The sequence below is a fragment of the Anser brachyrhynchus genome, assembly GCF_964034855.1.
Source record: "Anser brachyrhynchus genome assembly, chromosome: 27".
NCBI classification, from domain to species: domain Eukaryota; kingdom Metazoa; phylum Chordata; class Aves; order Anseriformes; family Anatidae; genus Anser; species Anser brachyrhynchus.
Genome location: NC_137720.1, coordinates 3,836,275 through 3,859,850, shown reverse-complemented (window position 1 = coordinate 3,859,850; position 23,576 = coordinate 3,836,275). Strand labels below are relative to the sequence as shown.

At 56.6% G+C, this 23,576-nt stretch overlaps 1 long non-coding RNA gene across 1 annotated transcript; it reads left to right on the top strand.

Moving 5' to 3' along the window:
• The first annotated feature begins 307 nt into the window (after positions 1–307).
• On the top strand, positions 308–20,556 carry LOC308183202. The gene is made up of 4 exons (XR_013942336.1): positions 308–1,383; positions 2,976–4,853; positions 8,628–10,995; positions 13,031–20,556. It is a non-coding gene; the product is annotated as an uncharacterized lncRNA (long non-coding RNA).
• The last annotated feature ends 3,020 nt before the right edge of the window (positions 20,557–23,576 follow it).

Below are 23,576 nucleotides of genomic sequence, written 5' to 3'. Positions count from 1 at the left end.
GGCCCTCGTGTCCCTGCCATGCCAGGCGCCTGCTGTGACCCTGGTGACGTCGGGCAGTGCCACCAAGCCTCTGCCTCCTGCTGTGGGGTCTCCCAGTGGGGATGCTGTGGCCAAGAGGGGCTGTCCTGGATCTTCCTTTAATTCCTAGCATCCAGCCTCTCTCTTTAGGATGTCTGAACTTGGGGAGCTCCCTGCTGGATTCCCCTTTGCTGCAAGTCCCCCCAGCGGAGGCAGGTTGTCGCGTGGGTGTCCAGCCTTGCTCTGTGCCCTCCCACGAAGCCAAGAGGAAGCTTTCCCATCTTTTATATCATTGGCTTTTAATTCTGCCTCTGTGCTCGCTGCTTTGACCTTAGTGGTGGGGTTTGTGGTGCTGATTTTAAGTGGAGACAGACTCAATGCCCTGGAGGAGGCCTGAGATGTAAAGACAGCTCCGGGAAGGGCCCCTCCATCTCCCCAATATTCCTGTCCGGGGCTGCAGGTGCTGTTCCAAGGAGGCGGGGAGCAGCAGGAAAGAAAAGAAAAGAGGGAAAAAAAGCAGAGATTAAGAACAGGAACTGCAGGGATACAGCTTCCACCCGGCAACCGACTTAAAATAAACATCAGATATGCGGAGCGGGGCTGGGAGCCCGCCGCAACTCGGAAAAAAAAGCGATGCTGGAAAAAAAATATATATATCCTTTAGCATTACCGGTTTTAGGCCAGACACGGCCTCGTTACCTGGTGCTAAAGTGAGTGTGGCAGATGTGTGAAGTGTGAGTGATGGCTGGAGGGGAAGGAGAAGGGGAACGTGCAAAAAAGGAGGAAGGGGGAGATGGGAATAAGGCGCAGGGGGAGCAGGTAGAGACGCAGCATCGAGCTGGTGAGCAAGGGGGTAGCCGAGCTGCTCCTGGGGGTGAGGGCAGGGATTTCCCTGCAGGAACATCCCTCCCTGGGCCATGGAGTCCTGCCCAGAGCCTCACCAAGGCCGAGGGGGGTCCATGGAGACCCAGCTCTGCGCACGGGGTGCGTGATGTGCAGGCTCTTGGAGAGATGGAAAGCAAAGGAGCAAAAGAGGGAAGGAGGGAGATGTGCGTCAGTGGGAACTGGTCGCGTTGGCTCCGTGACTCCTCCGGAGGACGCGTCCAGGGGCCACGGGTAACCGAGCGGAGGAGACCGGAGGAGAGGCACCAAGAAAGCCGAGCGTCCTCGGGAAATGTGGAGGCCGAGCTTGTCGTGCCGAAGCGTGACGCCCTTCCTGAGCCCCAGCCTGCGGGCAGGGCACCAGCCGGGAGCTCCAGGCAGCTGTATTTACTGTTGCTATTTGTTGTCGCCCTGGCAGCCTCCGCAATGTGAATTTTCTGTGTCACTGGCTGAGAGGATTCCAGGCAGGTTTTTGATAATGTGGTGGTTTTTTTTTTTTTTTTTTGGAAACCGGGGAGGGAGAGGGGGAAAGAAGCCACGGGCTAGAAAACTGCTCGGCCCAGAGCTTTTAACTCCTTCGCCGCCGAGTGTGCTTGGCTGGAGCTTGTGGGTGAAGCAGCGGAGTTCTGCTGGGATCTGGAAATGAAGACGGCTGGGGAAAAGGGTTTGGTGTGTGGGCCAGGCAGGTACCGGCACCAGCTGGGGGTGGCTTTGGGCCAGTGCTGGCAAACTTGGCATTTCCACTGTGCTGCCCTTCACGGAGATGCCAGCCCGTCCCTTAGCTCCCTGCATCAAGACATCAATCCCCAGCCGTCTTTCTCCCCCTGCTGTCCCGCCGTACCCACCCTATATCCCTATATCCCAGGGGGTGTGCGTGCCGAATCGCCCCGTGCCTCAGTTTCCCCTCCTGTAAGAGGGAGGAGAGCTGCAGAAAGCAGTGCCCAGCCGGTGACACCGGTCCTTGGGTGCCACCTTTGCCCGGGCAGGTCCCCGCCTGGCACGTGCTCCTGGCCAGGCTGCATCCCCCCAGTCCATAACCCGAGGCTTTTGCCACTTGAAAGCCAGACGAGCTTGCGGCGGGTTTGATCTCGCCATAAGCAAACTCAAAAGCCAAGTGTAATCTTCTCCTCCTTTGTTTTCGGGCAAACAGAGCAGCAGCATCTGTCCCCTCCCTCCGCTGCTGCCAGATCTCTCAGCGTGCGGGGAAAGCCAGCACCAGAATCTGTTGTTTCTTCCTTTCTTTCTTTTTTTTTTCTCCTTTTCTTTTTTGTCTGGTTTGCGCTTTGGGTAATTAGTGTATCACGGAGAGATAGTGTTGTGGGACAGGAAGGAAAAGCTGTTTGTACAGTGAAGTAACTGGCAAAGCATCTTCAGACCTGTCTCTGCTTCCCAGGTGGCACCTCCGGCTTAACCGCTGCCGTGCTGTGACACAGAGGGGGGATCGCTGCCAACCTTCCCCTTCTCCTCCCCAGCCACCCCTGTGGTTAACCCCTCACTCGCCCTCCCAGAGGATAAAGAGGGAATTTCCTTCTTTTCTGGCACCGAATATCTAAGTACGCATTGCCAGAGGAGGGGGCAGTGCCTCCAGGACCGCGCGTGGAACAAATCTGGGGCTTTTCAGCCCCACTGGGTTTGGTTTTGCAGCCAGCAGCTCTCTGTGGTCATCCTCAGCCCCTTTAGGAGTGGGGAAACTGAGGCACCAGCTCGTCGAGGCTCGCACAGCAAAGCGGTGCCAGGCACCAGGTCCAGCACACCTCCCCTGCCAGCTCCGAGGTTTAACATCCCCCAGACCCCATCAGACGCTGCCGGTCACCTTTGCTTTCCCAGCCGGCAGCCCCGTGGATTTAACACTTCTCTCACCCGGGCGGGAGCGGCTGCGAGAGCTGACCTGATTGACACTTGATTGACAGAGCCAATTAGCCAAACTAAGCCAGCTGCATTCAGCTCGGTCCTCCAGAAGGCTGGGGGGAGGAGGGGAGAAGCAGAGGGGAGGCCAGAATCCAATTCCTCTCCCATCAGGCGTGATTGCTGTTTTTGTTTTATTCTCAGATTTTTTTTTTTTTATTTTTTTTTAGATGTCTCCGAGACGCCGCATCTCGTTTCCTGGATGCCATTCAAACAGCGCTCACCAGCTTCCCATTCGCTTGTCAGGGAGTGCAAGGGGGTTGTCATCACCTGGGCACGTCCTCCCGGCTCTGGGATTTCCCCAGGTAAAACAGGGAATTCCTCGTGCCGTAACACGTTCCAGACGCACGCGTGATTCAGGGACGAGGCGCAGCCCGGGCGCGAGGATGCTGCAGAAGGACGCGAGATGCAGGCAGGGTGGGACGGCCGCAGAGGTGGGCAGGGAGCTGCTGGGGCTTTCTTTTCTCTTCTGCTTGCCCCCTCGGCGTGGGGAGTTGGTGGCAGCTTGAAAAGAACCAGGTCAAGGAGGCTCGGTGGTGAGAAGGGAGGCCGGGAACACGCAGTCACAATAAGGACAGGCTGTGCATGGAGTTTGTCTCTCCGGAGATCTGCGTTTCTTCTTTCTCAATGTTTTTTGACTCATTTCCTCAGCTCGCAGTCAGATATTTACTTAACCTTGCAACTGCGCTGCGCCGGGAACGCCAAGTTTGGGGGCTGCAAGCACTCTCCCTGCTGCCGTGTTTATACATGGGGGCTCGCACACTCTGCACACACGCACGCGCGGGCACGAGCAGCCCTCGGGCGCACACACGCGCTTGTGCACGGGGGACACAGCTCTCTCCCCGCTCACGGCAGGGCTCCGGTGGCAGCGGGGCACCGGTGCCTGCCAGCATTTGAGCATCCATCACGCTCCATCCGGGCACAGGCAGTGCCGTGACAGACCCGCCGTGCATGCCGCAGACAGATTTGCCCGTGCCAAGCACGCACGGTGCAGGAGACAGATCTCCGTGCGTGTTTCGTGCTGCTGGACCCGAATCCTTGCATACCTGTCAGGTGTACCATGCACGGAAATGATCACAGGCTGGCTGCACGTGTTTTTATCCAAGCACGGAGCAGGCGATGCATGGATTGAGGTCTCGCTGTTGTGCTGTGGGCATGTCCGAGCACCATGGACACTGCGAAGTGAAGAAGCCCGCTCCAGGGGTCACACTTTTGCCAAGAGCCTTGGTGGGGTGGGCAAGGCATGTCTGTGGCCTGTTGTTCAGGCCTCTTCCTTCCCAGATGTTTTCCCCAGCCAGCTCAGATGTTGCCGTACTCCCTCAAAGGCTGCCTTGTGTTGGCTGTTTGGGACCCAAAGCCTCTTTTATGGGTGTAGAGTCAGCCCTTGGTGACCACCGCCAAGGTCTGGACGGATCCCAAAGCCTTTACAGATTGTGACCACTGTTGAAAGGGTTCATTTCTTCCCCTAATGAGATGCAGCCCTCGCTGGGGGCACCGCAGCATCTGTTTAGCAGCTCGTAGCAACCCAGCACAACAACTCGGGCCGGGGATAGAGGGGAAAGCAGTTTCAGCCGGGCCAGGAGGTTTGCATGACTCTTCCTGCAACACTTCCCTAGCTTCTGCAATAGCTGGAGCCAAGAGATCCCATCCAAGCAGCAATACTTGGACGGGGTCAGCGCAGACGGGGAGGAGAAAGCCGCGGCGAGCGCAGGGCTTGCCCGGTCCCTGGGGCCCGGCTGGAGGGCAGCGGGGCCGCCCTGACTCAGAGGAGAGCGTCCAGCTCCGTCACCCAGCTTCCTGCAGAGCTGCTTGCTCAACCCCGGCAGCTTTCACCTGCCCCGGCCGAGAGCAAACAGCTGAAATCTCCTGGACGGAGGCCACGAGCGCGTCGCACAGCCTGCCCCGCGTGCCAGGGAGCCTCCTCCTGCTGCAGCCCGCAGCCAGGTGATGGCAGGGGCTCCCCGAGGGCGAGCAGCGGGCAGGAGCCACGAGCAGGCAAGGAGAGGTGCCAGGCACTAAGGTCTCGCGTGTGTCTTGGGCTGGGAGAGGTGAGCACGAAGCCCCCAGCACAATGCTGCCGAGAGGCAGAAACTCCCCGGGAGCCTTCCCGCAGGCAGGTTGTGCCCCAGCTAAGCGCACATGAAAAAGCCATTCCAGGAGCCACTCGAAAAAACAGCCTCTCGCTCTTACATGTGTGCACACACTCAGGGTGTCAAATGGTTTCAAATCGGCCAAGAAAGGTCCGATCAGCGCTGGGTGAATGGAAAGAATCCGGCTGACTTAGTGAGCTTTGGATCCAGCCCGGAGTTATTAGGAAGTAGCTATCAAGCCTTGAAGCAGGCAGCTGAGAGAAGTGAAACTCTACCCAGGTGTTAAAGATCCTTAAACAGGGAAGGAATTTTTCTTCCCCTTGGCCCTGGAACAACAACAATAGCGGTGATTTTTTTATTTTTATTTTTTTTTTAAAGCCTATTTCTGAAGAAAGCAGGCAGCCAATTATCATCGCGGTTTTTAATCTGAAGCTGTTTGAAAGCAGGAGTGGTCGCTTTGCCAAGGGATGGCACCCTCCAGCCTCTGCCAGCAGCCCTTACGAGTGCAGCCCTGGTTTCTGCCAGGCTCTGGTCCTTCGGGGCACTTCCAGCACCGAGCTGCAGAAGGCGGCCCTGCCGAATGCACCGCGCAGGCAGGGGTTTGCCAAGGGGACCCGTGGGGCGAGGTTTTTAAAGTGAGCACGGCAGAGAAGGAGGAAACTGGCAGCAGGCCTGGAAATTTAAAGCCTTTTCACTGCCCGGCGCTTAAACAAAAAAAAAAAAAAAAAAAGTATTTGTGATAAATTAATGAATTAATATTGTTCTGCCTTCCTAAGTCATCTCTCTAGCCAGGGATGGAAGCTGCGTAAGAACCTCGATGGGTAAACACACCGCCCGGCCTCGCCGATACCGCCTCGCCGCCTGCGCTCACCCCAGCTGCCTAACAGCGAGGGGAGTGTAATTCCCCTAATTCCCTTGATCCCAGTAACACGTCCCGGGAGGGTCTGTGGCTGCCAGGGAGGTTCCTGCCCCGCGTTACGGCCTCGCTGGCTCGTGCAGGTCCTTCCCGGAACCCGCCTTCCCGGCTCGAACGTTTCTGGGAATGAGGTCCCAGGGCTGTTGGTTTGGGGCGCCTGCCAGGATGGTGGGGATTTGGGGGAAATGGATGGGGCCCCTGCTTCGGTTAACCCCTTCCCCGCCACCGACAGGTTGGACACGGCTCTCGGGGGTGGCCGTGGCGAGGCGCGAAGGACGGCGCCTCGCTGTGCACCTCCAGCTCTGGAAGCGAGTGTCCCAGCCTCGTGCATCCCCCCTCCTTCTCCGTGTCTGCCGAGGGATGATGCTTCCCTGGGTTTCTGGCAGGAAAAAAAAAAAAAAAAAAAGAAGGAGGGAGGGAAGAAATTTCCAGCCAGAGCTCGGCAGCCGGAGCCAAGTCTGAGCCTCGCAAATCTCCGGCCCCATACTTCACGGGTTAAGCGAGCCGAGAGGGCTGTGTGCGCTAAGGTCAACACAGGCTGCACCTGCCCACAGGCTCCTGTGCGCGGCAGCACAATTGATGGCTTGTTCCTTTCATAAGTGCCGTTGGAGCGCGGTGCCCAGGCCCCGAGCCAGCCTGCTGATCACATAAAATATTATTTGTGTTTAAAAATTCCAGTAATTGACTATGCACCGTTTTTTTCCAAGCCCGCTGCCAAGGGCAGTAAAATCAAAATCCGTCCCAGGTTATTTTCATCATGCAAATTCCCATTTCTGTAAACAGGAGTAAAAGCGGCAAGACCCATTGCCTGCAGCCGCCAGGCTGGGCCGGTGGCCAGCGTGCGGCGGGGAGCGCGCCGGGGCCGGCGGCCGGAGCAGGGGGAGCAGGCACAGCCCCGCAAGGTGCAGCCGGGACTTGGGGGACGTGGACGTGGTGCTGGGCTCCCTCCTTGTCCCCTCTGAGCCCCGGACAGCCTGCGTCTTCCCCTCCTGCCGTCCCAGCTCCTCCCTGTGCGAGGTCTTCTCGCTCCTGCCCTGCCGCTGACTCCTCGCTCGCAGCAGCTGCCGAGCGCCGGGTCTGGGGATGCTCTGATCTTACGCAAGGATCTGCCCAACCCTCACCTCTCATATATCAACCCAGGCCTGGAGAAGGGAGTGTCCGTTAGACGGGAACTCGGCGTTTCCTAATGGAAACCCCCTTGCAGGCTGCGAGGAAGCAGAGGCGTCTGTAGCTGGTGCGCACTGAACCTCAGCTGGGTGTCTGGGGAGGGCCGCCCCGGTGGGTGCCCCCCACGTCTGCACACAATCCCAGGGCACTGCTCAGCCACAGCAGGGCAATGCTGGCCCCCCCCCAGCTCCCCAGCTGCCCAGCTCCAGCACTGCTTTTTTGCACAGCCGAAATGAGGCGCGGGAGCCCAGCGGGAGACCCCTGGGGGCTGGCACAGACCCTGGTGGCAGGGGGCTTTGGGTTGCTTTGTGAATGGTTTGCAGGTATCCGGGGCCCCTGCGAGAACCACAGAATAAGGAGAGATGGGCACAAACCGGGACACCAGCACTAAACCTTTGGGGGAAGCCTCTTTAGGCTAACCTGAATGTTTCACGGCAAGGCTGGCGGAACGGTGGTCCCCAAATACTGGGGGATCAGGGGCTGAGCTGAGGGGGATCCCAGTTATTTCATCGCAGCTTCTAGAGCCGCACAGATTTTGTGCTAAGGACAGCGTGCATGTGCAGCATGGCACCTGTGGAACTCATTGCCACAGGGTTTCGAGGCCAGGGCTAGGAAAAGTCTAAAAAACGAAGGAAAGCTTTACCAAAAAAGAAAAAAACAAACTTCTAAAATTGCATTAGAGATAATAACAGCTCTAAGTACGCCTTGGGGCATGCACCAGCACGGATGGGCTGAGGTTAGGGCGATCAGCTAGATGAATTATCCCATTCTCACTCATTATGAGACCTCTTTGTACCCATTTTGGAAACATGTGGGAACAGCTGGGGTTCAGGGTGGGACGCTGGGCCACGCAACCCCCTGACCTACTTGGAAATGGCAGTTTTGTGTTCCTATGGGCCTTTTGGTTTTGCACGCATAAGCAAAGATGACATTTTATCCTCTTTAAGGAGAGGGGCGGGAGACCTCGCTAAGAATTCACATCTGTTTTGGAAACAAGTCAACGCAGGAAAACTACCCACATGGAGAAGTAATGTGGTTTTGATTGTATTGCACTCTATAGAAAGTAGTGCACACATATTAAACTATATTAGACAGTATAATAATAGCTTACAGTTAGTCTGCCTTTCATCTGGACGTGCTTCACAAACGTCACATCGATGCAAAACCCTCTTTCACTGCCACTGAGATGCAACCACCTCGCTGCATCTCTGTAGCTTTGGGTCGGCACGGCAGCATCAGCCAGCCAGAAAAGCTCATCAGGATGTCGGGAAACTGGACTTTGGGATCCAAAAGGTTCCTGTCCCCCACATGCCCCAAACCTAACATTCCGGGAAAAGAAAAATCGAATGGCTGAATAAGGACTACAGGGAAGCAACTGCATTATGTTTTATTTTAAGGTGATCCCTGCAGTCTGAATCTTGGCTAATTACTTTGGCTCCATCTTAAATGTTGCATGATTAATAGATATGGATGTGTGTTTAACTAAAACCTATCACGTTTGAAGGGAATAATAACAATAATAAGTTTTTCCATCCATTGAGATCCAGACCACTTATGATAATTAAAATTGCATGACACTGCCAGTGAGGGTCTTGAGCTAGTTTCCAGTTACCCAGGTAATCCTGTTCTGCCTCCCTTTATTGCTCCAGGGATCTCAAGTGGATACTGGCATTTTATTTTTTCCCTTTCCTCCCGGACTGCTACGTTGCTCTGTAACACAGCTGCCAGCCCTGATGCGTGGTCTGGAGAAGCACTTTTTGATGCATTTGGTGCAAAAAGGCCGGTTACGGAGCTGCAGGATCCACACCGAAGGCTGAGCACCATCGAGGAGAGCTCTGGATCTTTCCAGGAATGGAGGCAGCGGTGAAGGAGAAGATGCTGCTCCTGGAGTTTTGCCTGCAGGGCCCTTCTTTGGTCAGGGTCCCACTCCTCACTTACGTGACTCGTCTCATGGCAGAGGAGATGACTGCTCGCCTGCGTTGTTTATACGACGGCAGTGACTAACAGGCTCAGCTCGGCAATTGCAGGAGGCTTTGTACAAACAAGGAGATGAGAGGCAGAGGGGAGGGATCGGGGCTTGAAACACCAGCTGTAAACACAACACGTTTCAAGCAAAGACAACTCGTGGCAGGGTGAACCAAACTAACAAATGTCGCAAGAGCGGAGCAACAGGGAGGGCGACGCGCACCCGTGTGCTGGCGCAGAGCTGAGCTTTCACAATAAATGATTAAAGCATGGTTCAGATCCCGTCAAATGGAACGGTGCTAATCTAATCACAATCCATCTGGCACTGCCACATCTGTCCCAACACCTCCACCTCTTCATTTTCAATCAGCCTTAAATAGTACATAATTATTAATGTCTACCCGCCTGTCAGACGGCGCGGGGGATTCACTTATCTCTCAGGATCGGCTAAGGCACGGCGCGGATATCGATGGATGTAGCGCCAGGCTGGGAGGGCAATCAGCCTTTTGCCCTTGGTTTCAGTCCTCCCCTGGGCATGGTGGCTGCGGGGACAGGACGGGACAGTTGTGCACAGAGCCTGGGAACTGGCCCTGGACGGGGATGTGGCAGCTGGTGGCAGCAACCGGCTGAGCAGCGCCGCTTCTCTCCAGCACCTCTCGCCCGCAGCAGCGGGTCCAGGTGGGTGTCTGGGGCTGGGAAGGGGCAAGGAGGTGTGCCTGAGCTTGAGTTTGGAGGTGAGCATCCCGCTCATGCAGCCTAGGGGCAGCACGGGAACCTGGAGCCCCATCATCTGGGTGAGGCTGTCCTGCTCCTTGCTGGCACCAAAGGGTCCCCATCTCCCCCTGCCCTCACCTGGAGTCCCAGACCTGGGCATGCGAGGAGAAGGTGAGGATGCAGGCGGTGCCCAGAGCAAAGTCTTTGGGCAATGAGTTTCCATCTGAGCCCAAACCTTTGGGATCCAGTTGGCATTTGGCATCAAACGCTGCCAGCACCGGTGTCACCAATTCTGCTGGCAGGGGCTCATCTGCTGCACAACGTCCTTGAGCCTGGGCGCTGCACGGGTGCTTGGTGCAACGCGAGTGGGCTGGGAAGGAAAAGCTCGCAGGGAGTGAGAAAATTCACCTAAACCTCGTTGGGTTGCTTTTCTCAAACGCAGAGTTCGCTGGCTTTCACGGAAGCTGTTGCAATAGTTTTATCTGGCTCTTCCAAGAAACAGGCCAGCACCAAAGCCCCAGCTGCAAACACGTCCTGTGCCTTGGACAAAACCTGGGGTCAGACCTTTCTGTGCGGGCTCTGCACAGCTCTGGGCCACGCTGACCAGCCAAACTAAGCAGCCCAGCATCATACCGAGCCTGAGGATTTTTATTGTGACTCTCCCAAAATTTGGAGATTTTTAAGCCTCAGGAATCATGTGGTTATGTGAAAATCTCCGCTCTTTCCTTTTTTATAAAAAAAAATATTTTCTTGTCCTTGTGGCTGAGATAAAGCTAGAAAATATGAACTGGAGCAATGTGAAACCCAGAAGGTAAACACTGGTTTTTCCTTGATGATTTTCAAGCTCGCTACCTCAGGTGGGGAGACATGAGCCGTGATTTCCTAATGGTCAGGATTAAAGTCCTTCTTTGCCCAGATCAAGCAGGCAGGACCAAGCCTCCATCCCAACCCAAATACCTGCTCTGCTGCGGCCGCTGAGCTCGGCTGAGCCACGGGCAGGGAGAGAAGAGCTGGATGGCGGAGCTCAGAAAGAGCCTTAAGAAAGTCGAGGCGAGAGCTGGGAGCAAATACCTTGTGAAAGTTGAGCGAGCCACCTCTGGATGTTTACAGAATAAGTTGCCAAATAACCAGTGTCTTGGGGACGTCTGGTGAGCCCTTGAAACAAATATTCATTTTTTTGATCAGCGCGATCGATCTGCTGCTGCCGCTCGGTGCTTAGGTGGATTTGGAGGTTGAAAGACGCTCCGTCGCAGTTCACAGTTTGTTCACAGACAAATCCTGCTGGTTTGTTTGTTTGCAGGCCTTTCTTCTCGGAAAGAGCCTGCTCAGCACGTACAGGTGAGCAAGCCGCTTTCACACCGTCCTGGGCATTTAAAGCAGGGAGTCAAAGGCAGCTTGGAAGGAGGGGAGCGGAGCTGCAACAAGAAGGGCTCCTCTCCTCGCCCTTCGGCTCAGGAGCGGCTGTCCCCATAGGGTTTGTAAGGAAAGACAAGCAGTGGGCACTGCTGCATGGAGTGGTGATGGGGGAGACCCATCCTGAGCCCCATCGGGGTGGAGGAGAGGGGTAAAAGACCCATTTATTCCCCAGGGTGCTGCCATCTCTGCCAGCTTCATCGGAGCTCTGAAACTGAGACCTGGGTTGGGCAAGAGCCCGGGCTCTCGGGTCTGGGGTTTGGGCTTTGAAGGGGCGAGAGCAGCTTGCTCTGGGCTGGGTCCATCCCAGCTTTCCAGCAAATGTTGGCCCACGGACTGTTTTGCTTCAAAAATCAGAGTAAATCAATGGCTTCTCTTGGCTCGGAGGCAAAAAGCTTGGGAAACGGCCGTGATTTATAGGCCTCTGGTTGGTTGGAGCTGCAGGCTTGCTCAGAGTCTGGGCAGAAATGTGGAGGATGCACAAGGGAAGGACGAACCCAGCCACAGCTAGCTGAAGCCGGTGGGGACATTACTCAGGCCCCGTGCTCCGTTTGCAGATCTTTTTGGGGTCCCCAGCCATCGGGGATGACTTTTGGGGTGGTTTTGCTCCCCACCCCAGCAAGGTGTCCACGGAGGGGGACGGCGCATTGCACCGCTCTGCTGTGCCCCCCAGGAAGCCACAACCAAAGCTTTGTGGCTCTTGGGGTACAGACAGCAGCACCTAAAGCCACAGCTGCCCGCAAGGCCAACCCTGCCAGGCTCCTCGTGCCCCCAGCCCTGTCATCAGCCTTGCCCCCCTCGCCCTGTTTGCGTTATGCTTGCTGTGCTTGCGCCAGTCCCTGGGGCTGGCATCGGCTGGGGCTGGGGTTTCAGGGCCCCCCCCCCCCGTTTCCACCCCCTTACCTGTGGGTACAACCGTACTCACGTTGCAGCAGGGGGCCAAAACGGCAGTCGTGGCCCCTTGCGAGCTGTTTTTATCAGCACAGGACAGGTGGGGATGGGAAGGGAACCCCAAGTTCCCTGAGGTTGCACCGCCAAGCACAGCACAGGCAGGGTTTTGAGTTGGTGACTGGGCAGGAGCCGCCGTTGCCCACCAGAGCAGAGCAATGGGATGGAGCCGAGGGGTCTTAAGGGGCAGGGGCGCAGCCAGGGCCGGATCCGGCCCCATCCCGGCGGCTGCAGCCAGCAGAGGGCACGGTGCAGCCTGCGCAGCGCCCGCAGCATCCCCGGCTGCAGCTCCCGGCTCCCAGCGCAGCTTTCCCATCTCAGCCCCGCTTTTCTTCCCCCCTTTCCCTGCCCTTCTTCCGTTTTATTGTCTCGATCATCTCTGGACACTGGTTTCACTTTGATCTCCAGAAACTTTGGCATCCCTCCTAAAAAATATATGTATATACTGGGAAAAAAAAAAAAAAAAAAAAGAATAAGAAGAGAAAAGCCGAGCCTTTGTTCCCCACAGCTGTTGTCATGCTGTAGCAAATCTCCACGCAGGTATTAAACGCTTACCATTGATCAAACAGCCGGTGGTCCAGTGTTACCGGCATGGACCTGCTGCAGCCAGGTTATTTACACTAGAAATAATTTGCTTCCTGAGGTCTCGCTTGAGTTAAAGAGGTAAAAAAAAAAAAAAAGCCCGGAGCAGAGAGGAGCAGAGATGGGAGAGCTGCTGTCCCCCGAGGTAGCATGGAGGGACGTGGGACGATGCTGGGGGGATGCTGAGGGCCAGGAGCACAGGGCTGCGAGCAGGGCAGACCAGAAATATTCAGCTCTTGGAGCTCCCTGACCCTTCCCTGCCTTATATCTCCTGCAGTCCCCTTGTCCCGGGGCTGGGACATCGCAAGGCTGTGCCAAGGCATTCTGCAGAGGGCACGGAGGGAGACTTGGCACTGGTCAGAGAGGTGGAAGCATCCTTCCTTCCTCCTCCTCCTCCTCCTCCTCCTCTTCCTTCTCCTCCTTCTCGCAGGTGCCTGGCAAGGAGCAGATGCCGGGGGAGCTGGGGACAGTGGGACAGGGACCAGGGGCGCAGGACGGGAGCATGGGCACCGTCCCAGGGCCACCCCTCGAGGCGGCGACGAAGCAAAGCGCAGCGGGTACGGGAGCGAAGCCGCGGGAGAGGCCGGGGCATCGTCTGGCTCCCACATGTGCCGAGGCTGTTAGGAAGATTTATAGGGGAGAATGCGAGCCTTTTTCTTTTGGGCTTTATAATAATACATTAGGCTTTTAACCTCTGACCGGGAGCTCGGGGAAGGGGATGATCCAGGCGGCATCGGGCGGCTCCCAGCCCCGCGGGGATGGGGAGCGCCGGGGAAGGGTCCCCCCCCCATGGGGACCCCGGCACAGCCGCAGCCGTGGGGGCCCGGACGCGGTGCCGGAGGGGTTAAGGCAGCGCGGAGGAATGTGAGAATTTAGCGAGAGGCGTCGGCTGTCTTGAGGTCACCTGTGAGGGATTAGGCGGGCAGGCAGACAGTTGTTGTTTGAGGACTGTCTGAGGCCGGGGAAGGGGCGGCGGTGGGCCGGGGAAGGAGGGGGTGGCTCGGGGGGCCGCGGGGAGCACCCCGGCCCCACGGGTGGGATCTTCCTGCCCTGCTGCGCCGCTATCAGATGCGTTCGTGAAAGCCCAACTGTAAACTCGTCGTCCTTTCCGCTAAGGAAATAAATCCATCGCTGGCAGCAAGGGGAGGAAGAGGAACGGGGGGAAGGAGGGACACCCCCCGGAGGTGGGCTGCAGCGCGCCAGACCCCAGGTGGGCAGCAGGGACTCCAAGGAGGAATCGAAGTGGTGCAGGCACGGCCGAGGTTTTCCCTTCCAGGGCTGGGACCACCGGAGATCTCCCTCCGTGCGGTCAGCGGGTCCTTGCTGGTGCTGCCTCCGTTGAACTCTCCAGAAAAAAATAAGTAAAATATTTTTGTTGCGCCAGGGTGAGCCTTCGCACCCTGCATTCATACGTGTGTCCACAAATTGTCCCTTTGGAAGCACAGAATAAGAGCAATGAACACGACTGCGATGTTGGCACAAACTCACAGATCCAGGAGGTTTCAAGGAGAAGTGACCCACCGTGGCACCCGGCATCTCCCCGGCATGTCAGCCCCAGGACAACAGTAATTCCTCCTGTGCCTCCAAGCCTGGAGAAAAAACCCACCATGATTCATAGCGGGGTTCGCCGGCTTCTTTGTGTCTGTGGGGGCTGCGAGGGCAGATTGTGTGCACGGGGTTCATCCCAGCCAGGCAGAGGGGTGCGCGAGGGCAGCTCCGAGCAATTAGCTCTAAGCCCAATCGAGCTGGTGTTTTGTACACCTTCAGCTTGTTAACACAGATCCAAGGCTTGCTTGGGACCACCGTACCTGCCTCATTGCTGCCCTGCTCCTGCCTCCTTGTAAAACCTTGCTGCCTCCACCGCTTTGTCCTCTGCCTCTGGCTTTGCCCTCCCTGGGGCAGGGAGCGGGCCATCCGTTCTCCTCCCACGTGGCGTGCGATCCGAATCACCGCATGAATTTTTCCTGTACCTACTGCTCTAATGTCTGGTGTGCCTCTGCAGATGAAAGGTATTATATGAGGATAAATTCTTAATCATCACAATAATCAATCATTCTTTACCTATAATTTAGTTGAAATTAATCCAGCAGACAAGCAGAGGGCCAAATGGTAATCTGTGTCCTGGATATCTTTATTGACTTGAAAGGAGAGCATCTTCCATTAAAATAAAGGGGAAGGCTTGAAAACGTGCACCCAGAAGTTTTCTATTTTAAAAGAGAGAAAATTAAAAAAAAAAAAATCCTACGGAGCAAACACGTTGTGCTTAAAAAAAACAACTTGGGATTTTTGAAGTCAGTCTCGGGGTTTGGGTTTGATCTGACTCATGGTTTTGAATGCTGAAGGGAGGGTACGGAGCTGTAATAAGGAGGGAACACCCAGTGCTTACCTGCAGGAGGTTTATCCTTGTGGTTTATTTAAATAAAGGAGCCCAAGTTGCATTTCAGGGCTTTCAGTTGCTCTTACACATGGGGTTTACATCAAGGAGACCTCACTTTTGTGGAGCACTAAGCAGGTTTGGTGATAAACCAGGAGGCCACGTGGCTGTCCTGCCCAAACTCTGATTGAGAAACCTCCTAATGCGAAGAGAGGTTCCCTGGGGCTAATGGATGCTTTTATTGCACCAGCACAGTAATAAAATACAAAATAAAACAATTTTATTGAAATTAAAATGTAAATGGAACATTTGTCTCGTGCCCCATCCCTGCCGCCAGCTGGATCCGTGGCTGGCGGCAGGTAGAAATCCCGGCTCCATCCCTGCCTTGATGGGACACGAGCCCAGGTCTGGTGCTGGCACCGAGTCTGCCTCCTCTTGCATCGCCCTGTGCGCATTGGCCCTGGGCAGGACAGGCTCTGCTCTCCAGAATTTGTGACCAGGACCAAGAAAGGGCAAGGGGACAAAAAGCTCCAGCTTCCCAGGAGCTGAAATGCGGAGGGAAGGGGATAAATTGCTTGGAGTTTCCCGCTGGGGGATATTCGTAGCTCTCGGCTTTAATCTGCTTACGCTCCTCATGTAGTCAATGAATAGGGATTTTTTTTTTCCAGCAGCAATGCGGAGCACCCAAGGGACCGGGGGACAGACTGGTGGCAGGGGGGACCTGGGGGACGGTGGCACCCTGCATGTGCCAGCAGCTGGGTGCAGGCTCAGCCCTGGAGGCTCTGAGCAGCCCCGTCCTGACTCATCCCTTCCACTCTGCACTGGAGAGGCTTCTTTCCCCCCACACTTTGGCAGCGCAGATACACGGGGCTTTGAGGGACCTCTCAACGTGGCACCATCCTGCTGGTGGTACGTGGTGGCCAGCACAGGTCCCCAGAGCAGCGGGCATCTCACCAGGAAATGCTCAGGTCTCAGGCTTCAGGGGAAATCCCTGTCCACACGTCGGTGCTCACGGGGCAGAGCCAACCTGGAGCCTCTCAGGGCTGGCGGCAGCAGGAGGTGTCCGTCCCTGCACCCCAAAACGTGCCCACCCCCCGGCAGCGGTGGCAGGGCTCTCCCTGGCCAAATGCGTCCCAGCTGCTGGCTGGAGGAAGCGTTCCCGGAGCCGGTGGAGGGTTTCTGGTAGCGGGTGAGGGCCAGGATAATAAAACAGGAAAAAATTAACATGTAAGAAAACAGAGCTGCACCTGAAGCAACAGAGGCAAGGGGAGCCGATGCAATTCCCCTCGATGCCAGAAAGGAACTGCAAGTCAGAGGCGCGGGCCGGTGCGGCCTCCCTCCCCTCCCGCTCTCACTGCCTCCTATTTCAAAGGCAGACAAACAACACACTGTACTGTGTGGCATCTCCACTCTTAAATCTTCCTGTCCTCGCGTCCGTGTAATGTGAGCCGGCAGGGCAGGATCTGACCCTCTCGCTGAGCCGTCCGGGGGCACAGCCTCGGCTCTGGTGAGAAATCCCCCGGTCTGATCCCCCAAAGCCCCCGAGCAAGCCGCGGCTCGTCCTCCCGGGAGGCAGCTGCCCCAAGCGCTGCTGCAGCCTCCAGTCCTTGGGGCATCGGCCTCCAGCCTCGCTGGTGGCTCTTGGCACCTGCACGGCAAAGGGCGATGCTGGAAGGGCGCAGCAGGGCCGGGGCTGCACCCGGTGGCATCCCTACAAAAGCTGCTTGGTGTAAACCCCGCTGCCACTCAGCTCTGCTGCGCCTCATTGGTTTGGTCTCTGCTCAGATGTGGCAGCCCAAAAAAGTGTGTCTCCAGAGCTGGTTATCTCCCCATATCAGACTGGAGGAAGCAGTGGGCAAAGCTGATCTGAGTGCCCGGGCTGGAGGAGGGATGACGTCCGCGATGCCCCACGGATCTGAGGCTGGCGGTGAGGACCTGTCACACTCCGGTTTTACCTCCTTGCTCTTCTTACCTACAACAAGTGGGGATGAAGGGGAGAAACTTGGGGTCCCTGGGTGTGAGTGCCCCCGATCTCCAGACCCGCCTCGCTGGGGCTTTCCCTGCCTTGCCCCTTGCCCTGCGCCAGCCTCCGAAGGGAGACGGAGCCGATGGATGGAGGCGGCTCCGGCTGGGTCAGGGCTGAGGCTGCATGGACCAACGCCTTGGAAGTCATCTGCCACGGGCTCAGTGCCACATCGAGGCTGGCGGTGCAGAGTGCTTGGCTTTGCTTTCTTTCTCTCTTTTTCTTGCTCTCTTTCTTCCCCTCTTTCTTTCAGGAAAAGACATAATCTCTCCCACTCTCGCTTGCTCTCGCTCTGTGAGAGCTGATGCAGTTAATTGGAGCTTCTTGTAAGTGAACATTAACACAGGCAGAGCCAAGAAGACGTCTTGGCAGCAAAATATCATTATCAGTTCTTGAGCTCCAGCCAAAATCCCCTTGCGGTCAAAACACAATTCTTTAAACTAAACAATTAAAGATTTGTGCAAGTGTTGCTGCCATGAGTTATCAAGGACGGGGAGGGGCTGCTCCGTGCCCGTGTCAGCAGAAGTTAACAGCCCTGCAGCCTGGCAGGGAAGCAGGTGACAGGCTCAAACCTCCACCAGCATGGGGGCACGGGGAGGGGGCCCTAAAAAATCACCGCCGGGGTCCCCCCGTGCCGGGGTTGGCAGCCCCCGGAGCGCCCAGGCAGCCACGGGGCTCCTCGTGCCGCAGACGAGCTTTCACCCGTCCTCTTTTCCCTCCCCCCCCACAATGGAAAGTGACTTTTAGGTTTTAGCAGGAGTTTCTGCCAGAACAGAAAGTGAAATCTCTAGGTTTTCAGCAGTTTGTCAGAAAAATACAAATAAACCCTGTCTGCTTTCCTAAGTGACAAAATATCTTTTCAGCAAGGGGCTGTTTCTCATGTTTGTGCACTCAAAAGCACATAAAAATGCAAGAAAATTTTTTATTATCATCTTAGTTTCTTCTTTTTTTTTTCCCCTGAGCAAAAAAAAAAAAAAAAAAAAAAAAAGATAGCATTTCCCGGCTAGATTTAGCGTCTGGAGAGAAGAGTTTGGGAATTCACCTTTTCCGCTCACAGCACAACGAAAGAAAAGCGTTGCAACCTCTCCAGACCTTTTTCTCCTGGTGCAAACGGGGAATAAATCAGTGAAAAGGGATCAGTCCGGGAAAATGCAGATTCAGATGGGAGCCCAGCCTGTGGCAGGCGGCCCTTTGCACGGGGACGCAGCGCCAGCCTGAAATCCATCACACCCAAAGTGACGTTTCTGGGTTTGGATGAGCCTGCTGCTGCAGCCAGCGAAACGCGCGTGGCAGCTGAGCGGTGTGACGGGAAGGAGGATAATTAAATGTGGGAGCCGGTGCCAGGTGGGAGACGCGCTGACCATCCCTCCGGCTGCAAAGGGTTAATGGGGGAAATGCTGTGAAATTGTCGGAGGGGAAGGGAAGGGTGCGCTTGAGAGGGCGAAATCTGTAAGGAGATGCTGAAAAATTCCTGGGTTGGGATTTTTGGCTCCTGAGACTTGTTCTCCTCCAAGTGCCCCGTCAGTCAGCTTCCCAGGTTGGGTGTCTTTTGCCAAGTGCTGCCAATATCCTCCACATCTCTTTGTCACTCTTCCACCCCTTCCCCCTGCTGCCTTTTATTCCCCCTGTTTCCTTCTACCTCTCCAGTAGGGCCCAGCCCAGGCAGGACAAAGCTGCCCGTGCTGCCTCAGAGAGCCAGGCTTCCCTCCCCTTTCCTCCGAGAGGAAGGAAAATTCAGCTTTTTTTCTCCTGTCCCATTTCCCTTCCTAGTCTCCTGCACAACCCTTTGGGATTCCTCCACCATCCTGGGCAGGGCATTTCTTCCACTCATCCAAAGCACTCGAGGTGTTTCCCTGCGGAGGTCCCCAATGCTCCCGATGCCCCCGCGGCGCCGTCCCCTGCCCGGCACAGCCCGGGAAAGGAGCACGGGGCTGCTGCGACATTCCTCCATGCAGTACCTAATAGAGGAAATGATAGATAAAATATCGATTGGCTAGGGCCAGGTGTGGAAACGCATGTCTCCGGGTCTCTTATCAGCACAGCGATAAAAGGCAGTACTTTTTCACAGCAGCACGTGCTTAGGTTTGGAGGATGAGCATTCAGCGAGGCTGTGGAAGAAACTGCGCCAGCACGCGGATACCAAACCCTGCCAGGCTCTGTAAGCAACAGCAGCACCGTCAGGCATCCTGAATCTCACGTGTCGGGGTTTAAATGCACCATTTAATTGTTGTAGATGAAGATTAGGCTTGTGTGATGAGAAGATAAGCCGGCACGGTGCTGCCGAGGGATTTTTAGGTGCTGAGCTGGGGCTGGGGGCGGCCGGCATGGCGCGGGGCTCCTGCCAGCCCTGCTCGCCCTGTGCCAGGCAGCGTGGGGGAGGATGGACGTGTCTGCACCCAAGGAAGGAAAATGGATTCCTGCCGGGCCATTAGTGGCAGGGCTAATTTTGCGATGGAGCTGCCTGGGTCAGCTTTTCCCAAGCTTGGCCAGCTGAGCGGTTAGGATCCGTGTGCTGGTACCCCGTCGCAACACCCTGCTAAGTTGGCTTTGGTCAGCAGCGAGGAGCGAGCCCTCTGCCGGCCCCACCAAAGTCCAAATCCTGCATTCACAAAACCAAAAAATCCTGTGTTGCTGCATCATCAAACCACCACTGGACTCGCTCAACCCAATGATCCTGCTCACGGGACTGTGCAAATCCCAGAGAGCCCGGCCACGTGCCAGGTGTCCTGCTGAGGCTGGGGGCATGGCACGGCATGGCACAGCACGGCACGGCACGCACCATGGCCGGGATCACAGAGAGCTGGGTAGGGAAAGCTGCTCTTATGAGCTACCTGTGCCCGTTTTCCAGGACAGGGCACGGTTTGGGGGCGCTGGGAGCGGAGCAGGGCCATTGCTTCGTGCGCGGGCATCTCGGAGCGCATTGTGCCTGTGACACCGCACAAACCCCGGCAGTCACCCTGTTGCCAATCCTTTCCTCTTTCTTCAGGCTTCAGCGCAAACTCACGCTTCGGGACTGATCCCTTCACCCGAGGAAATCCCCTCAGAGGAGGGCTCGTAGGACTCGGGTGAGATTAGAGGGGAAAAACATGCAAAAGGGGAGAGCCCCACAGCGTGGTGACGCACGGGGCCATGTCGGAGCAGGGCTCCCTCTGCCTGGGCACAGCTCCTCTGGGCCATTGCGTGTCCCTAGCAATATTCAGCCCAAGAACCTGACTCCGCTGAGCCCCCTGGGCTGTAACCCGGTGCCTGGCTGCACCCAGAGCCGGGTACAAAACACGTTTTCTCCTTCGCCCTAAATGGCTAGCTGTGGCAGAGGCCCCTCTCAGTGCTTCCTGGGGACAGTCCCGCTGCCACCTGTTCCTATGGAGAAGGCTTTTTATCACAAACACTTGGTAAACAGCTGCAGCCGGAGCCCCTTTCTGCCTGCCCTGCGTTTATTCGGAGAAAGTCAATAAGGAAAAACAAACATTCCTCGTCCTTGTGCACACACATCCCTGGGCCGGCTGTGCGTGGCAGACCGGGGGCTCCCAGATGGTGCCCGAAGCCGGGCACGGCCCCAAGCCTTGCTTTGGGGCTGCTGGGAAGCAAAGGAGGACACACCACCTCCGCAAAGGGGTTTTCCCTTTTCCCTTCTCCAGCACGAGGGCACATCCCCAGTAGCAAGTCCAGTGGTCAGACACAAAAACCAGACCTGATGGGCTTTGCCTCCCGAAGGGATTCCTTTCCAGCAGGCTCTGGAGGCTGCAGAGCTGAGCTTTGAACCCCCCGTCCCCTTCGCTCCCTCCCTTCCCACTGCCTCGCGCACGTCCCCGAGGCAGGGGGAGAGGAAGGGGGCAGACAGGATCCCCCATCGCGACAGGCGCTGGCAGAGCCGGAGCCGAGAATTAACGTGCTCAGGCTGTAATTAGGGCTTCAGCGCCGTGACACCTTTACAAGTGTCTTTATTTAAAAGCAGGTAAATTGGAGGCTTCCAGGTTGGGTACGTTAGCAGGGGGAGGTGGCGGTGGTGATGGTGGGGACGGGATGAGACAGGAGCGAATTATTTTCCGTGGCATCCTTGCGCTGTGACAGGTTGACCGTGGCCTGGGCGGTGGGCGATGGGAGGCAAAGAAACTTCAGAAGTTGGTCGGGCTCAGCAGGGAGAGAGGTTTTTGTGTTGGCCCTGCCTCTGTCTGCCCGAATGGGAGCGGGAAGAGGGGTGATGCCGTGCAGGGTTCAACCCCCCAGTCTGTACTTTTCCTGTTGCCTGCCCCATTCAATCCACCCGCTTCTGTCAGCGTGGTGTAACCTCTGCCTTCTTCACTGGGAACTGGAAACGTTGGCTGCAGCAGGCTGGGAGGGAGCCCAGGGCTGGAGCAGGAGCAGGAGCAGGGCAGGGCAGGGCAGGGCAGCGGGGAGGGACGGATCCTGCAGCATGCCACCTTCCAGCCTCAGCCAGCCTCCTCCAGGCCCCGCTGCACAAGCCCTGCCCGGCCGGCTGGAGAGACAACCTCCAAATCTGGATCCAGACAGCAACACCAGCAGCCTCAAAGTTCAGCGATATTCAGATCTAGACCAATCTCTAGGCTTTTTTTTTTTTTTTTTTGACAGCTGCTGCCTCTACTTTAGGCAAGGACATTAGCGCCGAGAGGAAAAAAAATTTGATTTTAATGCAAGCCCCAGTAATCAGCTATTTGTGATGGAATTTTATCTGTCCTGGTCTCTAAGGGATGAGAAGCAAGCAGAGAGGAAAGAAGGGTCAGAAATTAGTATGCAGAAATATCTGATCAGCCAAAGTAATTTTCTTTAATAATCGTATTCATACTGGCTGCTCTCCGCTCACTAGAAGAATTAAGTATTTAATAGTAATATATTTCATCTGGCAGCAGTTCCGTTTCGTTAGGAGCTGTGATGCCTCGCCGGGGTGGGGGTGGGCACGGAGGCGGCGGTAGGAGGGCCCCGACTTGTCGGGAACAAAGCTGCCGGTGGGTCCCGGGGGGCCGCGGCTCTGCCAGCCCCCCCCCACCTTTGATGCCCGGCACCCGTCGGGGCTGGCACGGGGCGAGCTGGTGGCGGAGCTGTAATTACAGAGCAGCGAGCTCCGGCGGGTGGGTGCGGGAGGAAGGCGCCGCCGCGGATTCGGCACCGAGCGGGTTGGCGGTGGGGGCCCCGTGGGAAATGCTGTGCTGCGTCCTCGGGGCTGGGCACGCCGGGGACAGCGGGGTTTCTGTGGGTTTGTGCATGGCCTGAAAGGCTGCGGCTCCGAAAGGGCCGGGAGATGCACTCGTTATCGGTGTTGGCGTCCGTTCCGGGAGGTGTTCAGATGTGTGCTTAGCTTAAGCACGTCCGTAAGTCCCGTTGACGAGTGGGGCTTAGCCAGCCGCCTGGGCACCAGCCTGGGTACCGACGTTTTCCCCAGTCAGTGGGGAAATTCACACCGATCCCTGCAGAATACACAAGAGCCCCCCATAAGCTGTGCTGCCCAGGCCAGGTATCCCCCATGTCCCCCCCCCAGTGCCACCCACAGCCCCCTCTCACTGGGGACATCAGCGGCGTCTCCTGCACTTTCCAACCTCACGGCACCCCCGGGATAGAGGAGGGGGACCCCAGGACGGCAGCACATGGACACCTGGGTGAGGACAGGGGGACACATCCCTGCGTGCCACGGCTCCTCCAGGACAACCCGAGCGAGCATCCAGGGCCGTCTGCTCGTGCCAGCCCTGGCTCTGGCACCCGCCGGGATCTGCAAACGCAGGGGGCAGGGGTGAGAAGTACCAGGGAGAAACCAATCCATATTTGCTCCAACAGAAAGAGAGAAAAATTAAAATCGGAGTTCAAATCCTCTATGCTCTTTTAGAAGCACATGATGTAAACAGATGGAAAGTGATGTTGGCAGCTCAGATCACTCAACAGTCCGGAAGGAGATGCCGATGTGTTAAGCTGACAGCCCTCCAGGCACGGGGCGAGGAGGCAGCTGGGGATTTCGGGGTGCCTTGGCAAAACAGCGACCTGGGAGAAAGAGCCTTGGAGAGGTGGGAGATTCACTCTCACGGGCCAGCCTCTTGCAGAAATTACAGCAGCGAAATAGTATCGCAGACCCTTATACTGTTGTCGCTTTCTGGAGTAATTGCAAGCAAGATATCAACGGCAAAGAAAAATTGGTAACATCTGCTGGGGAAGAAACTCGGCTGCAGCAGCGTCAGGGCATCCTGAACCCCTGGGCACGGGTGGGAGAGAATCCCAGGGCTGGGCGATTTCCAGCAGTCGTGGGGTATTTTGGGGAGCTGGGATGTGACACCCCCTTCCCCAGGGGCTCACCAGGGGTGAGCTGAGCCTCCCACTCTCTGTCCCATTGGGGTCGGACGTGTCTGGGTGGCCAGGACTGGGCAGTGGGGCTGCGAGGCTGGGATGTCAGTGGTACCAGCCCCAAGTCCTACAGGGAGGGAAATTGGGGTGTGGGGAAGGAGATGGCTTGCCACGCATCGCTGTGTGGAGTGATCTGAGCTGGGACACAAGGGGATGGTTCGAATCTCTCTCTTTCCTCCTTCCTAAAAGTTTTGTGCTTTATTTCCCAAATTTGCTAAGCCGAAGGTGGTGCTG